Source organism: Dendrobates tinctorius, unplaced genomic scaffold (assembly GCF_039654945.1).
Source record: "Dendrobates tinctorius isolate UK_male_01 unplaced genomic scaffold, ASM3965494v1 ptg000022l, whole genome shotgun sequence".
Taxonomy (NCBI): Eukaryota; Metazoa; Chordata; class Amphibia; order Anura; family Dendrobatidae; genus Dendrobates; species Dendrobates tinctorius.
The window spans coordinates 36,605,414-36,621,496 of record NW_027361690.1 but is presented as its reverse complement, the minus strand read 5'-3'; the positions used below and the strand labels follow the sequence as shown (position 1 = coordinate 36,621,496).

Below are 16,083 nucleotides of genomic sequence, written 5' to 3'. Positions count from 1 at the left end.
GAAAGCTTTTTGCTCACGATTGGGGATCAAGTTGTCTCATTCGTCGGCGTTTCATCCGCAGTCAAATGGTCAAATTGAGCGCATGAACCAAAATCTGGAGCAGTATTTGCGATGTTTTGTGTCTGACAACCAAGAGGAGTGGTCGACGTTCCTTCCCTTGGCCGAGTTCGCATTAAATAATCACTGCCAAGAATCATCGGGAGAGTCTCCGTTCTTTTGTGTTTATGGGCACCATCCTCAATTTTGCACCTTGCGTCAAGGGGGCTCTGGGGGCGTCCCAGAGGAGGACCGATTAGGAGTTCAACTATCATCGGTCTGGAGGAGTGTGAAACAGCGATTGCTGAGCATGAGTGCAAGGTACAAACGTGTGGCTGACGCTAGACGCGTGCCAGGTCCGGACCTGTGTGTGGGTGATTGGGTGTGGTTAGCTACTAAAAACATAAAACTCAAAATTCCATCATTGAAATTGGGTCCAAGGTTTATTGGCCCTTTTAAGATTGCTGCCATCAATAACCCGGTTGCTTATCGGTTGGAACTTCCTGCGGTATATAAGATACACAACGTGTTTCACAGGGCTTTATTGAAAAAGGTGGTAGGCTCTGTGGACACGACGCCGATGCCACCTCCAGTCATGGTGGATGGCGATTTAGAGTTTGAAGTCTCCAAGGTGGTGGACTCTCGAGTACTGCGCCGTTCTCTTCAGTATTTGGTACAATGGCGGGGGTATGGTCCGGAGAGGTCTTGGGTACCAGCCTCAGACATACATGCGGATCGGCTGGTCAGTTCCTTTCACCGCCGTCATCCGGACAAGCCGGGTCCTATGAGTCTTGAGGGCCCTGGGGTCCCTCGTAGAAGACGGGGTAATGTCATGTCGGACCCTATTCACACCACAGCGTCCGGCAGGCAGCGGTAGTTCCATCTCCGTCCACTATAGCCTCAGTAGCGCCGGCTTGATTTTACTCAGGTTATCGGGGGTTAATCTAGCTGGAAATCAGGTGGGATGTTTGGTCACGCCCACGGTCTTTAAATAGTCGTGCTGGCCTGTGGGCGTCGCCGATTATAGCTTGTGTTTTATGCCAAGTGGTTCCGGTCTGGAGAGGTGGTGTTGGAGAGAGAAATTCATATCTGGTGGCGTATGATCCGTTGTTACCTTTTTGCCTTCCTATATTTGTGTTTTGTTTTGCCCTGTTCACATTACAGTATTGTCCTGTGTGTTTGCGGCGCGGTGTGGTTTAAGTTCTCCCTGTCTGTCATTACTGTGTGGGCTTTGGTGATTTGACAACTCACTGGGTGGAGGGTGGAGGGTTCAGCTTAGGGCTGAGCAGGAGATAGGGAAAGGTTGGAGGCTCAGGCATTTGCACCATTAGCAAAAACCCTGGGTTGAGGGTCAGACAGGGTTTTCCCTAGTTTGAGGGACTCCGCAGGGGCCCCGGGTATTTCAGCCTCCTTTGACCTAAGCCCCGCATAACAGTAACATTGAATAAGATGACTGTCATCCCGGTCAGTGGAGAGTCGTTTTCGCCCTCTGCCAGTCTGTAGCTTTGCTGTCCCCAATGTCTGCTGCTTGCCTTTGTTGTAATGGACTGCTGTCTTAGAAATTTTAAGGATGGAGGCAACATGACGCTCACTGTATCCCTCTGCTAGTAAGGCCAGAAATAAGCCCTTCTTTTCCTCACAAGACTTTTCTTTTCAACTTCTTTAGCATGGTTAAAGTTATTTTTTCATTCCTATTACTTTTGGCACATTACTAGCACTTGCTTTGCCATCCAGCTTGTCCTATTGCAAGAAGATTGTGAACACCACAGCAGGGTTTTTAATACTTTCCTTCATTAAATAAGATTTGGTTCAGGTGATCACCTAATCAGAAGCACATTAAGTAGAATGAGGTGTACTCTGGTTGTAATTCAATTGACTCTGGAATGGAATGGCTGTCAGACATGTAGAGAAGCTGATTTTTATAAAACTGTGCAGTGGTCTCTTAATTTTTGCCAGCGCTGTATATACACTTTTTCTTAAACGCTCAAACACCATTAAGCAAGAGGCATCACTAACCAAACAACACCATAAAGGCCAAGGTGATCTCCACACAAGTCAGGGACAAAGTTGTTGACAAGTACAAGTCAGGTTTAGGTTCTAAAAAAAAAAATCAAAATCTCTGATGATCCCGGAGCACCATCAAATCCATTATCATCAAATGTAAAGAACATGGTATCCACAAGCAACTTGCCAAGAGAGGCATGTGCATCAGAACTCTCTGCCCGGGCAAGGAGGGCATTAATCAGAAAAGCAGCACAGAGACCAAAGGTATCCCTGAAGAAGCTGCAGAGTTCCCATGCAGAGACTGGAGTATCTGACCCTAACACCACAATAGGTTGCACACTCCATAGAGATGGCATTAATGGGAAAGTGGGCAGAAATATGTGTTTACTTACTCACAAAAACTGTATGGTTCCTTTTGAGTTTGCCAAAGACATGTGGGAGACTCCCCAAATGTGTGGAAGAAGGTGCTGTGGTCAGATGAGATATGTCTGACACCAAACCAACACAGCTCATCACCCCAAAAACATCATCCCCGTTGTGAAACATGGTGGTGGCAGCATCATGCTATAGGGATGTTTTTTGGCAGCAGGGACAGGGAAAATGGTCCAAGTCAAGGGGAAGATGAATGGTGCAAAATACAGGGATATTCTTAAGCAAAACCTGTTTCAGTCTGTCAGTGACTTGAGACTGGGCCGGAGGTTTACCTTCCAACAAAAAATTACCCAGAGTATACTGCTAAAGCAACACTAGAGTGGTTTAAGGGGAAACATTTAAATTCTTTGCGTGGCCTTGTCAAAGTCCAGATCTTAATCCAATTGAAAATCTGTGGTCAGATTTGAAGACTGCTGTTCACCAGAGGAAACCATCTAACTTAACCCCTTTCTGCCATATAATGTACTATCCAGTCCATGTGCCCCGGGACTTAATTTCCATGGACGGGATGGTAAGTCATAGTTGATCAGCGGCGCTCACGGGGGGAGCGCCGCTGATCGCGGCTGGGTGTCAGCTGATTACCACAGCTGACACCCGGCACTATGTGCCAGGGGCGGTTATGGACTGCCCCCGGCACATTAAACCCTTGCACACTGCAATCAAACATGATCACAGTGTACTGGGGGCACAGGGAAGAATCGCGCAGGGAGGGGGCTCCCTGTGTGCTTCCCTGAGACCCTCGGAACAGCGCGATGTGATTGCGCTGTTCCGAGGGCCTCCTTCCTGCAGGCCCCCGGATCCAATATGGCCTCCGGGACCTTCGGGGTCCTGCAGGGAGGCGGCTTTCTCAGTGCCTGCTGAGAGCAGGTGCTGAATAAGCCTCCTCAATGCCTGTCAGATCGATTATCTGACAAAGTGCACTGCAAAGTGTCAGATTAGCGATCTGACACTTTACAGTGATGTCCCCACCAGGGACAATATACTAAAGTAAAAAAAATAAAATCATGCATAAAAATAATTAAAAAAAAATCCTAAATAAATAAATAATATAAAAAATCCCGTAAAAAATTCTTTTTTTTTGTAAATAAAAAAAAACAATAAAAATACACATATTTAGTATCACCGCGTCCGTAACGACCTGCCCTATAAAACTGTCCCACTAGTTAACCCCTTTAGTAAACCCCTTAAAAAAAAACAAGGCAAAAAACAATGCTTTGCCATCATACCGCCAATCAAAAAGTACAATAACACGCGATCAAAAAGATGAATATAAATAAACATGGTACCGCTGAAAACGTCATCTTGTCCCGCAAAAAAAGAGCTGCCATGCAGCGTCATCAGCGAAAAATTAAAAAAGTTATAGCTAACAGAATAGCGATGCAGAAATAATTATTTTTTATATAAAATTTCTATTGTATAAAAATGCCAAAACATAAAAAATGATATAAATGAGGTATGGCTGTAATCGTAATACACGCGGAACGGTGTAAACCCCCCAAAAGAAATTCATGAAATGCTGTTTTTTGTTGATTCTGCCTCCAAAAATCAGAATAAAAATCGATCAAAAAATGTTATGTGCCCGAAAATGGTACCAATAAAAACGTCAACTCGTCCCGCAAAAAATAAGACCTCACATGACTCTGTGGGCCAAAATATGGAAAAATTATAGCTCTCAAAATGTGGTGATGCAACAACTATTTTTACAATAAAAAGCGTCTTTTAGGCTGGTTTCACATTTGCGTTTTTTTTTGCGGTAATTTAGCGCTAAATAGCGCATGCGTTTTTTTTTCCTATACTTTGCATGGGATGCGCTTATGTGCGCATACACATGCGTTTGTACGCGTTTTACCGCGCATGCGTTTTTTTGCGGTATGCGCTCGGGCGCACAAAATGCAACCTGTTGCATTTTTTGTGCGTCCGACTTGCCTCAAAAAAACGCATGCGCGCGCAATGCGTTTTTTTACAGCAAGACACCCAATATAAGTCTATGGGTGCGCATATGTGCGCATTGGCATGCTTATGTATGCGTTTTTTTGCACATGCGTTTTTTTTGTTAACCATGGAATTTAGGGGTTTGGGTTAGAGTTAGGGTTAGTTAAGGGGGTTTAGGGTTAGGGTTAGGGTCAGGGTTAGGGTTGGGGTTAGGGTCAGGGTCAGGGTTAGTTAGGGTTTAGGGTTTGGGTTAGGGTTAAGTATGGTTTGGTTAAGGGTTAGGGTCAGGGTTAGGGTTAGGGTCAGGGTTAGGGTCAGGGTTAGTTAGGGTTTAGGGTTAAGTATGGTTTGGTTAAGGGTTAGGGTCAGGGTTAGGGTTAGGGTTAGGGTCAGGGTTAGGGTTAGTAAAGTCATGGTTTGGGTTAGTGTGAGGGGCCACCTAATGTTGGAAAAAACGCAAACGCGGTAAAAACGCACTAAAAACGCATACAAACGCATAAAAATGCTGCGTTTTTTTCATGCATGCTCATAAAAATGCTTGAAAAAAACGCAGCAGTTGTATGCTTTTGTATGCGTTTTTTCAATGCTTTTTTTGCGGGAAAAACGCGCTGCAAAAAAAAGCAAGTGTGAAACTAGCCTCAGCGTGTGACAGCTGCCAAACATAAAAACCCGCTATAAATAGTATATCAAACCCCCCTTTATCACCCCCTTAGTTAGGGAAAAATAATAAAATTTAAAAAAATTAATTTATTTCCATTTTCCCATTAGGGTTAGGGCTAGGATTGGGATTAGGGCTAGGGGTGTGTTAGGGATAGGGATAACGTTAGGGCTAGGGTTAGGGGTGTGTTAGGCTTAGGGGTGTGTTAGGGTTAGGGTTGGGATTAGGGTTAGGGGTGTGTTAGGGTTAGGGCTAGGGTTAGGGGTGTGTTGGGGTTAGGGTTGGAGTTAGAATTGGGGGATTTACACTGTTGAGGCACAACAGGAGCTCTCCAAACGTGACATGGCGTCTCATCTCAATTCCAGCCAATTCTGCGTTGAAAAAGTCAAACGGTGCTCCTTCCCTTCCAAGCTCTACCATGCGCCCAAACAGTGGTTTTCCCTCACATATGGGGTATCAGCCTACTCAGGACCAATTGCACAACAACTTTTTGGGTCCAATTTCTCTTGTTACCCTTGCGAAAATAACAAATTGAGGGCAAAAATATCACTTTTGTGGAAAAAAAATGATTTTTTTATTTTATGGCTCTACGTTATAAACTTCTGTGAAGCACTTGGGGGTTCAAAGTGCTCACCACACATCTAGAAAAGTTCCTTGGGGGGTCTAGTTTCCAAAATGGGGTCACTTGTGGGGGTTTCCACAGTGTAGGCACATCAGGGGCTCTCCAAACGCGACAGGACACCCACAGATCATTACATCAAAGTCTGCATTCCAAAATGTCACTACTTCTCTTCCAAGCCCAGACGTCTGCCCATACAGTAGTTTTTTCCCACATATGGGGTATCAGCATACTCAGGAAAAATTAGACAACAACTTTTGGGGTCCAATTTTTTCTGTTACCCTTGGGAAAATAAAATAATTGGGGACTAAAGATCATGTATGTGGAAAAAATATGATTTTTTTTATTTTCACGCCCAGGCGTTATAAACTTCTGTAAAGCACTTGGAGGTTCAAAGTGCTCACCACACATCTAGATAAGTTACTTGGGGGTCTAGTTTCCAAAGTGGGGTCACTTGTGGGGGGTTTCCATTGTTCAGGCATACCAGAGGCTCTCCAAATGCGACATGGCGGACAATCTCAATTCCAGCCAATTTTACGTTGAAAAAGTCAAACATCGCTCCTTCCCTTCAGAGATCTGCCATGCGCCCAAACAGTGGTGTACCCTCACATATGGGGTATTGGCGTACTCAGGAAAAATTGCACAATAACTTTTGGGGTCCTGCTTCCCTTGGGAAAAAAAGTTGGGGGTGAAAAGATCATTTTTGTGGAAAAAATATGATTTTTTAAATTTACGGCTGTACGTTATAAACTGAAACAACAAGTATAGGGAGGGCACCACAAAAATAGAAAATCGAAATAGAAAAAAATAGAATCGGGGATACACCAGTAGTCAGTAAAGATAAATACCAAAATAAAAAAGAGAAAGCTACAGACCAAAGACACCGTGATCACCACAAATATCACAAATTTTTATTAGGTACAGACAGACTAAAAAACTGCTTAAAAACATTTAAAAGTCAATCTAATGACAATTACAATAGACCCTTGTGGCTTAGAATATAGCCCTCTAGACTCCCCTGTCTAAATATTCAGAACTGTGAACAATCATGAATTAAATATTCCAATAAATCATATATCTACACAAGAAAAGCGGTCATTGTATGATTAAATAACCAATACCCTTATATCACTAGCAGCGTGCACATATAAGAATCAGAATCAAACCCAGATAGGTAAAAAAATCCATAATTGTCACAATGTATGTGCCACTTTATAGTAAAAAAATGGCCACACTAACCAGTTTATCTAGCAGTCAAAAAAATGACACAATAAAAAGGCAGCAAGACACCCAAGTAGTGCATCTGGACTCAGATAAAGGACGTCTAGAGAAGGGCAATTGTCCATGATTGCAAGCCACATAAGCACTGAGTGCGCTGGAATCACGTTATAAACTTACGTGAAGCCCTTGGGGGTTCAAAGTTCTCACCACACATCTAGATAAGTTCCTTGGGGGGGTCTAGTTTCCAAAATGGGGTCATTTGTGGGGGTTTCAACTGTTTAGGCACATCAGGGGCTCTCCAAATGCGATATGGCGTCAAGCCAATTCTGTGTTGAAAAAGTCAAACGGCGCTCATTCCCTTCCGAGCTCGGCCATGCTCCCAAACTGTGGTTTACCCCCACATATGGGGTATCAGCGTACTCAGGACAAATTCCACAATAACTTTTTGTTTTGGGCTGTTTCCTTTGGGAAAATGAAAATTGGGGGTGAAAAGATCATTTTTGTGGAAAAATGATTTTTTAATTGTACGGCTGTACGTTATAAACTTCTGTGAAGCCCTCGGGGGTTCAAAGATTTCACCACAAATCTAGATAGGTTCCTTGGGGGGGGGGTCTGGTTTCCAAAATGGGGTCACTTATGGGGGATTTCCACTGTTTAGGCACATCAAGGGCTTTCCAAACGCGACATGGCGCCCGATCGCTGAAAAAGTCAAACGGCGCTTCTTCCCTTCCGAGCTCTGTCATGCGCCGAAACAGTGGTTCCCCCCACATATCAGGTATCAGCGTACTCAGGAAAAATTGCACAATAACTTTTTCAGTCCAATTTCTCCTGTTATCTATGGTAAAATAAAAAAAATTGGACCTGAAGTCATTTTTTTGTGAAAAAATGTTAAATGTTCATTTTTTTTTAAACATTAAAAAAATGCACCTTGAGGGGTGCAGTTTTTAGAATGGTGTCACTTTTGGGTATTTTCTGTCATATAGACCCCTCAAAGTGACTTCAAATGTGATGTGGTCCCTAAAAAAAATGGTGTTGTAAAAATGAGAAATCGCTGGTCAACTTTTAACCCTTATAACTTCCTAAAAAAAATTTGGTTCCAAAATTGTGCTGATGTAAAGTAAACATGTGGGAAATGTTATTTATTAAGTTTTTTTGTGTGCCATATCTCTGTGATTTAAGGGCACAAAAATTCAAAGTTGGAAAATTGCAAAATTTTCAAAATTTTCGCCAAACTTCCGTTTTTTTTCACAAATAAACGCAAGTTATATGAATGAAATTTTACCACTAACATGAAGTACAATATGTCATGAGAAACAATGTCAGAATCACCGGGACCCATGGAAGCGTTCCAGAGTTATTACCTCATAAAGGAACAGTGGTCAGAATTGTAAAAATTGGCCTGGTCATGAACATGCAAACCACCCTTGGGGGTGAAGGGGTTAAGAGAACTGCAAATGCAACATGGTGCCTGCCATCTATTTCAGCCAATTTGTGTTGCAAAATTCAAATATTGCTCCTTCCGCTCCGAGCGCTGCCTTTTGTCCAAACAGACCTTTCTGACTACATGTAGGGTATCACTGGGCTCGTAAGAAAGCGGGTAACAAACTGTGGGGTCCACTTTTTGGTGTTACCTCTTGCAAAAGTGCAAAAATTGGAGCTAAACCAACATTCTAACAAAAAAAAATTTTGGTTCTAAAATTGTGCTGAAGTGAAGTAAACATGTGGGAAATGTTACTTATTACGTTTTATGTGTGCCGTATCTCTGTGATTTAAGGGCATAAAAATTCAAAGTTGGAAAATTATGAAACTGTCAAAATTTTCGGCAAATTTCCGTTTTTCACAAATAAACGCAAGTTATAAGAATGAAATTTTACCACTAACATGAAGTACAATATGTCACGAGAAAACAATGTCAGAATTACCGGGATCCGTAGAAGCGTTCCAGAGTTATTACTTCATAAAAGGACAGTGGTCAGTCAGAATTGTAAAAATTGGCTCGGGCATCAAAGTGAAAACCACCCTCAGGGGTAAAGGGGTTAAAGGAGCTGGAGCAGTTTTGCCTTGAGGAAAGGGCAAAAATCCCAAGGGCCATATGTGAAAAGCTCACAGACTTATCAAGAGCGACTAACAGTTGTAATTGCTGCAAAAGGAGGCTCTACAAAGTAGTGACTTTAGGGGGTGAATAGTAATGTACACTGAAGCTCTCAGTTATTTTGTCATATTTGTTGCTTGCTTTTCAATAGAAACAATGCTCACAGTTGAAGGCATGTTCTTTACATAAACCAATGCCCACCCCACACATCCAAACAAAGAAAAAAACAAAAGCTGTGAAATACCAGTCTGCAAGGTAGGCTGGAGTCACACTAACCAGCGCAAAATACGGTCAGTATTTTACATGCGTAATACGGATGACAGACCCCTAAACAGTGCTCCGTATGTCATCCGTAATCAAGGTATGGTTACGTATTTTGCGCATGTCAGCATCCGTATGCAATCCGTATGGCATCCGTATGGCGAGATTTTCTCGCAGGCTTGCAAAATGGACATATAATGGAGCCCTATGACAGGGTTTCTAAAAGACACCTGGTGCGTATTTCTCGCAAGTCACATGTGTGGTCCGTGTGTAATCCGTATTTTTTGCGCACCCACAGACTTGCATTGGCGTACTACGGGCGTAGTACGCTGACAATCACAGCATGCTGCGAGTGGCACGGAGCGTAGGATACTGAGGAGAAATATACGGCTGGTGCGAGGGACCCCATAGAGAATCATTGGTCCGTGTCTAATGCGTGCATTTTGCGCCTCTCACTCTCCCGTATTCTTCGCCAGTGTGACCCCGGCCGTAGCAAAACATGAAAAATGCCATGGGGGTGAATACTATTGCAAGTCACTGTGGATATATATAGATATGTTAACTTTAATAATTTTATACTAGCTGTTCTTGACTAATTCTATACTTTTACATTGTGCATGGGGAGTGGGTAATCTCCAAAGCAGTGTACAATCATGTTCACCCAATTTTTTCAGACTTTAGGCAATAGCGAGGTGACTCTGCAGAATTTAGGGTCCTATCTAAATTTAGGATCCCATCCAAATTAGGTCACCTTGTTGCTGCTGGATGGCTGATGCAATTCTAAGCAAAACTGCAAATTACTGGTAAGTACTTCACATTTTTTACATACAGCGCTGGCAAAAATTAAGGCCTCTTTCACACTTCAGTCTTTTGGCGTCAGTCAAAATCCATCAAAGTGTGAAAAAACGGATCCTGTGAAGATTGGCAAAAAACTGATGCATCGGATACGTTTTTTTTTACGGATCCGTCGAAGCTGCAGCTTTCGGAATCCAAGGGTGTGTGCACACGTAAGCGTTTTTTCACATTTTTTAAGCGTTTTTACCAGCAAAAACGCTTAAAAAATGCTTACAAGAAGCATCCCATTCATTTTAATGAATTCTGCACTTTTTGTGCATATGGATGCGTTTTTTTCCACGAAAAAAACGCATTGCGGTAAAAAACGCAGCTTGCTCATTCATTTCGCGGAAAAATCCGCATTTCTAACTATTTTCTATGAGACTGGGGATGCTCCGGAAAAAAACGCATAAAAAACACGCGTTTTTTGTGCAAAACAAGCGCAGAAAACGCACGGAAAAAAATGCACGTTTTCTGGGAAGGAGTCCAGTTTCAGTCAGGAATTTTCTGCATACGTGGGTACATAGCCTAAAGGAATAGGATTCTGGAGCGATAGAGAGAGAGAGAATTTTCTGTGCCAGAACGGCTTTTGGGGTTAAATTAAATGAATGGAAATTCTTCCGCGCATGCTCAGTTTAAAAAAACGGAATCCGTCACTGGATTGAGTAATGTGACGGACGGCGACGGATCCACCGCCCATAGGCGTCCATTATAGCAGACAATGGACGGCGATGAATCCGTCACCATCCGTCTTTTCAATGCAGACAAAAAACGTTACTAAGTTTATTGTATCCAGACGACGGACGCTGAAATTCCGATGGATCCGTCAAATGACGGATGCAACGGACGGCAAACCGTTGCAATCCGTCCCTAATGCAAGTCTACAAGAAAAAAGCGGATTCCGCTAAAAAAACCCGGATCCGTTTTTTTCAAAAAAGGGCGGATTTCGACTGACATCAAAAGACTGGTGTGAAAGAGGCCTAAGAGACCACTTCCAAATGTTCAGTTTGTCTGATTTTTCTCTTTATAGGCAGCGTTGGACTGGCCCACCGGGGAACCGGAGGATTCTCCGGTGGGCCCTGGCATCTGGTGGGCCCTGGCACCTGCAGGCATACAGGGCCAGCAGTTGCCTAGGGCCCCCGCTGCTCCAGGGGCCCCCAGCCAGTGGTGTGTCGCACACCATGCAGCTGCTATGGGGGCCCGTGCCAGCGGAGCAGCAGCAGGTGTCAGGAGGCAGGAGCCCCTGTCCCCGCTGCTAAAGAGAAATGAATATTCACTGCGAAGCAGTGAATATCATTTCAGGTCTCCACCCCCAGAGGCCCCGCCCCCAGCCCAGTAAGCCGCTCTGCATCTGTAAATCAGGGCCGGCGCCGCCCTCAGTCCCCTCTGCTCCTGACTCACAGCCAGTGCGCGATGACGTCACTACATCGCGCACCCGCTGTGTGTCTGGCAGAGGGGGCAGCTCCTGACACTGAAGCCGGGATCAGCGTGGGAGCGAGGAGGAGAGGTGAGTATTGTTTTTTGTTTTTTTTTTTTATATCTCTCGCTCTCTCTATCTGTCTCTCTCTATCTATCTATCTATCTCTATTTCTCAATATATCTCTCTCTCTATCTCTCTTATATCTATCTATCTTTCTATCTCTATCTATTATCTATATCTATCTATCTCTATATCTATCTCTATCTATCTCTATCGCTCTATCTTTATATCTATCTTTCTATCTCTACATCTATCTCTATATCTATCTATCTATCTCTATATCTTTCTATATATATCTCTATATCTATTATGTCTATCTATCTCTCTATATCTATCTATCTTACTCTATCTCTATATCTATTATCTCTATATTTATTATCTATCTAGCTACCATCTATATCTATCTATCTTTATCTATATATATCTCTATCTAATATCTATATCTATCTATCTCTATACCTATCTATCTATTTATCTATCCGTTATCTATCTCTATATCTTTTCTCTGTATCTATCTCTATATCTATATCTCTCGCTATCTATCGCTCTATCTCTATATCTATCTTTATATCTATCTCTATATCTATCTCTATAGCTATCTATCTATATATCTCTATCTATCTCTATATCTATCTTTCTATCTCTATATCTATCTATCTTTATCTATTTATCTCTATATCTTTTCTCTGTATCTATCTCTCTATATCTATATCTATCTATCTCTATATATATCTATTATCTCTATATCTATTTCTCTCTATATCTCTCTCTATATCTATCTATTTATCTCTATCTCTATATCGATCTCTCTGTATATCTATCTATCTTTCTATCTCTATATCTATCTATCTCTATCTATTATCTATCTCTATATCTATCTTTCTATCTCTATCTTTCTATCTATATCTATATCTATCTATTATGTCTATCTAGCTATCTCTATTATCTATATCTACCTATCTCTATATCTTTCTATCTTACTCTATCTCTATATCTATCTGTTATCTCTATATTTATTATCTATCTTTATCTATCTATCTCTCTATTTATCGATCTCTGTATCTATCTCTCTATCTACCGCTCTCTCTATCTCTATCTATCTTTATATCTATATCTATCTATCTCTATATCTATTATCTCTATATCTATCTACCTATCTATCTCTATATCTATCTCTATATATATATCTGTTTCTCTCTATATCTATCTCTATATCTCTCTCTCTATAGCTATCTATATATTATCTCTATATCTATCTATCTATATATTATCTCTATATCTATCTATCTCTATATCTATCTATCTCTATATCTGTTATCTCTATATCCATATCTATCTCTATATCTATCTATCTTTCTATCTAACACTATATCTCTATATCTATCTCTATATCTCATTATCTATCAATCTCTATCTCTCTCTCTTTATCTATCTATTGATCTATCCATCTATATCTATATCTATCTATCTATTATCTCTATTATCTATATCTATCTATCCATCTATCTAGCTATCTCTATCTATCTCTCTCTATATCTATCTTTCTAACTCTATATCTATCTATCTCTATACATATCTCTATATCTAGCTATTATCTCTATATCTATCTTTCTATATCTATCTGTCTCTATATCTATCTATCTATCTCTATATCTATTATCTCTATATCTATCTATCTCTATATATCTCTATATCTATTTTTATTTATAGCCATCTATCTATATATATTTATCTCTATATCTATCTATATATGTCTATATTATTATATCTGTATATCTCTATCTATTATCTATCTCTATCTATTATCTTTCTCTATCTATCTATCTATCTATCTCTATATCTTTCTATCTATAGCTATCTATCTCTATATCTATCTATCCATTATCTATTTTCTATCTATCTCTATATCTATCTACCTATCGATCTATCTATCTATATTTCTTTCTATATCTATCTTTATATCTATCTCTATATATCTCTATGAATCTTTCTATCTATATCTATCCATTATCTACTTTCTATCCATTATCTACTATCTATCTCTATATCTATCTATTTCTACATCTATCTTTCTATCTATTTCTATCTAACTCTATATCTATATAGCATTATACCCTATGAGGGGGTGCATTATTCACTATGAGGGGGCAGCATTATACCCTATGAGGAGGCAGCATTATACCCTATGAGGAGGCAGCATTATACCCTATGAGGAGGGCAGCATTATTCCCTATGAGGGGATGCATTATTCCCTATGAGGGGGGCAGTATTATACCCTATGAGGGGGGGCAGTATTATACCCTATGAGGGGGGCAGCATTATACCCTATGAGGGGGCAGCATTATTCCCTATGAGGGGATGCATTATTCCCTATGAGGGGGGCAGTATTATACCCTATGAGGAGGCAGCATTATACCCTATGAGGGGGTGCATTATTCCCTATGAGGGGGGCAGTATTATACCCTATGAGGGGGGCAGTATTATACCCTATGAGGGGGTGCATTATACCCTATGAGGGGATGCATTATTCCCTATGAGGGGGGCAGTATTATACCCTATGAGGAGGCAGTATTATACCCTATGAGGGGGGCAGCATTATTCCCTATGAGGGGGGCAGTATTATACCCTATGAGGGGGCAGCGTTATACCCTATGAGGGGGGTAGTATTATACCCTATGAGGAGGCAGCATTATACCCTATGAGGGGGTGCATTATTCCCTATGAGGGGGGCAGTATTATACCCTATGAGGGGGCAGCATTATACCCTATGAGTAGGCAGCATTATACCCTATGAGGAGGGCAGCATTATTCCCTATGAGGGGGTGCATTATACCCTATGAGGGGGTGCATTATACCCTATGAGGGGGGCAGTATTATACCCTATGAGGGGGCAGCATTATTCCCTATGAGGGGATGCATTATTCCCTATGAGGGGGGCAGTATTATACCCTATGAGGAGGCAGCATTATACCCTATGAGGGGGTGCATTATTCCCTATGAGGGGGGCAGTATTATACCCTGAGGAGGGCAGTATTATACCCTATGAGGGGGCAGCATTATACCCTATGAGGGGGTGCATTATTCCCTATGAGGGGGTGCATTATTCCCTATGAGGGGGGCAGTATTATACCCTATGAGGGGGGCAGTATTATACCCTATGAGGGGGTGCATTATACCCTATGAGGGGGTGCATTATTCCCTATGAGGGGGCAGTATTATACCCTATGAGGGGGGCAGTATTATATTCTATGAGATGGCTGCATTATATTCTATGAGATGGCTGCATTATACTATGTGAGGGGGCTGCTTTATATTCTATGAGGGGGCTACCCCAACTCCTGCTACATAATTAAGACATGTACAACCTTATATTATACCCGGATATTAGCGTGTTTTACCGCATAATTGGTGGTCTGGTATTTAACTCTATGCAGCTACATAGTGGGCCCCAAGAATGATTTTCTCTGGTGGGCCCAAGGTGTTCCAGTCCGACGCTGTTTATAGGTATATTTTTGAGTAAAATGTAAATTGTTCTTTTAGTCTACAAACATCTGACAACATGCCTCCGAATTTCCAAGCAATTTTTTTTTTTTTCTGAAAAGGAGAAATGGTCAAAATTAAAATAACAAAACAGTTCTTTCAGACCTCAAATAATGCAAAGAAAACAAGATAATAATCAATTAGAAACAATAATACTAATGTTTTAACTCGGGAAGAGTTCAGAAATCAATATTTTGTGGAATAACCATGATTTTTAATCACAGCTTTCATGCGTCTTGGCATGTTTTCCACCAGTCTTTCACGCTGCTTTTGGGTGACTTTATGCCACTCCTGGTACAAGTTCTTCTTTGTTTGATGGCTTGTGACTATCCATTATCCTCTTCAATACATTCCAGAGGTTTTCAATGGGGTTCAGGTCTGGAGAATGGGCTGCCAATGACAGGGTTTTGATGTGGTGGTCTCTTAATTTTTGCCAGAGCTGTATATTTCAAAAGTGGAATTCATGTATTCATTATTTACAGAGTGGTGTTGAATAGTGTTTGTATATATAATAGTGCACATAATGTATTTAATATTTGTATAATGGTTGGAGTTTCTGCTTGTACTGCAGTTTACTTGCACCTTTGTATTTGATACTATAGGAAGTGCTGACCACTACTGGTTTCCTCTTGTACACTGTATAATACTGCTATGAGAACCTCTTTTGCTAACGTCATATAGTATATTTATGTATACTCTGAATCCCAGTTATAAGTGAATGTAAAGCAAAGACTTGTCACTTGAAGGCAGCCAGTATGGGGAAGCAGACAGGGACATGCTTGTCTGACTAGTCTACAGCACAGCTTGGTCCCTGGCTGGTATTAACTATGTTTTTCTCTGAAATACCGCATTCCAAGGCTGTATAGCAATGCATGGAAAAAAAAAGCTTCAAAATTTTTGAAAACCTTGCTGAAATTCTGATGTGTATTTCCATTGAAAACCATGTCAGATTTTTTCACATTATGTGAATATAC

The 16,083-nt window shown here is 41.3% G+C and overlaps 1 protein-coding gene across 1 annotated transcript in view; it reads right to left on the bottom strand.

Annotated features, from left to right (window-relative positions):
• MAP1A (microtubule associated protein 1A) overlaps positions 1-16,083 on the bottom strand; it is a 393,360-nt gene that overhangs the window by 363,328 nt on the left and 13,949 nt on the right. The window lies entirely within an intron of this gene.